Source organism: Cynoglossus semilaevis, chromosome 8, assembly GCF_000523025.1.
Source record: "Cynoglossus semilaevis isolate Cse_v1.0 chromosome 8, Cse_v1.0, whole genome shotgun sequence".
Lineage (NCBI taxonomy): Eukaryota > Metazoa > Chordata > Actinopteri > Pleuronectiformes > Cynoglossidae > Cynoglossus > Cynoglossus semilaevis.
In genome coordinates this window covers 29,833,580-29,835,244 of record NC_024314.1, presented here as the reverse complement: position 1 = coordinate 29,835,244, position 1,665 = coordinate 29,833,580, and the positions used below count along the sequence as shown (strand labels likewise).

Here is a 1,665-nt window from a genome sequence, read left to right as displayed (position 1 = left end):
GGCTTACGCACTGACAGACAGACAGTCTGACTGACGTTGGTCCAGTGAAACTTTTTGTAATAAAATCCTAAATCTCTCTCTCTCTTCATTAAAGAGGTTAAAAATGACTAAATGTGTCAGAACGTTTGCATGTTTTGTCCTGAGGTGGCGCTGAAGACACCAGTGTCAGGTAAAGATGTCCCTGCTGATGCTGATGCTGATGCTGATGCTGATGCTGACTCTGTATTTGTTCTTTACTGTGTTGGAGGAAGAGGAGCTGCAGTCGTCTGCAGCTGGAATACTCATTAGGAGCTGACCCCCCCCCCGCCCGCCCCGCCGCCCCGCGCCCCACACCCACCGCTCTCCAGTGCTAATCCACTCGGGGCCCCCCCCCCCCCCCCCCCCCCCCCCCACAGTCATGTGACCGTGTCTGACAGTTGGACATGGTTTTCAAATTAAAAGCCCCAGAAGGTTAAGAAAAGTCACACAGTACTTCTACTACAGTACACAAGGTCAGTACTTCTACTACAGTACACAAGGTCAGTACTTCTACTACAGTACACAAGGTCAGTACTTCTACTACTACTACAGTACACAAGGTTACACAAGGTCAGTACTTCTACTACAGTACACAAGGTCAGTACTTCTACTACAGTACACAAGGTCAGTGGTATTTCTCCAAGTATTACAGGAACACAAACAAAATCTGAACACAAATATATATAACAGTAGAATCAACAGTGAGGAGAAGGGTAACATGGGGGGGGGTGGGGGGGGCAATGACGTCATGGTTATCACGTCATGAAAATGTGCTTTTACTGTGAAAGGTTTGAGCAGGAGTGTTGAACAGCCAGGGGTGAGGAGGAGAGGGAGAGGGGGGAGGAAAAGAGAGAAACAAGATGGGAAGGACAGAGAGAGGAAGGGAGACGGGGGAGAGGAGCGATGGGACAAAGAGGGAGTCAGAGGAGGAAGAAAAACGAGGGGGAGGAGAGGGGGGGTTGGCCGCGATAAGACTGGTGTGGGTGGACTCCTCACCCCCGCCCCTCACCTGGTTCCTCGTCCCAAACTCTCTCCTACATGATTCAATTCATCTCTCCTCCGTCCGTCCGCATCACCACCTCCTCCTCCATGTTTATTTAGTCTAACTCCTACTTGTCACTTTGGTGTCGGTGACGCCGAAACCCGAAGTTTGTCCTGTTGCAGCATCCGTCAACAACAGCAGGATGACGAAGGTCTACACAGACCGCCTCAGCCCGGCTCTGATTGGCTGCTGTCCGTTTCCTTCGTTGGGTCATTGGGGAATTCTCCTGGGTCATTCTGGAAATAAATATGGCGTCCAAAATGAGTTTAGTTTAGTCTGTGAGTGTGTGTGTGTAAGTGTGTGTGAGTGTGTGTGTCTGCATACGTATAACTTAGTTTTAGGGACTTCTTTTTAACATTATGTTCAGCACTGGAACATCGTGTGAGGACTGGTGGACACTGTGGTGACCAGTGAACAACAGCGCCCCCTAAAAGGTTGTAACATGGAAGTGCGGTGTCAGCAGATATAAACTGGTTCACGTCAAGTCAGAAACAGGACAGAATGTGATGGAGACGTGATGCATTGTGGGAATTTCACTTTTCCATCTGGGACACTGTCCTTAATTGATGCTCTACTTCCTGGCTTGTGCCCTCCCCCTCTCCCTC

At 49.6% G+C, this 1,665-nt stretch overlaps 1 protein-coding gene across 1 annotated transcript in view; it reads left to right on the top strand.

The window, feature by feature from the left end:
* The window catches only part of camk1da (calcium/calmodulin-dependent protein kinase 1Da), a 7,756-nt gene that overhangs the window by 333 nt on the left and 5,758 nt on the right, over positions 1-1,665 (top strand).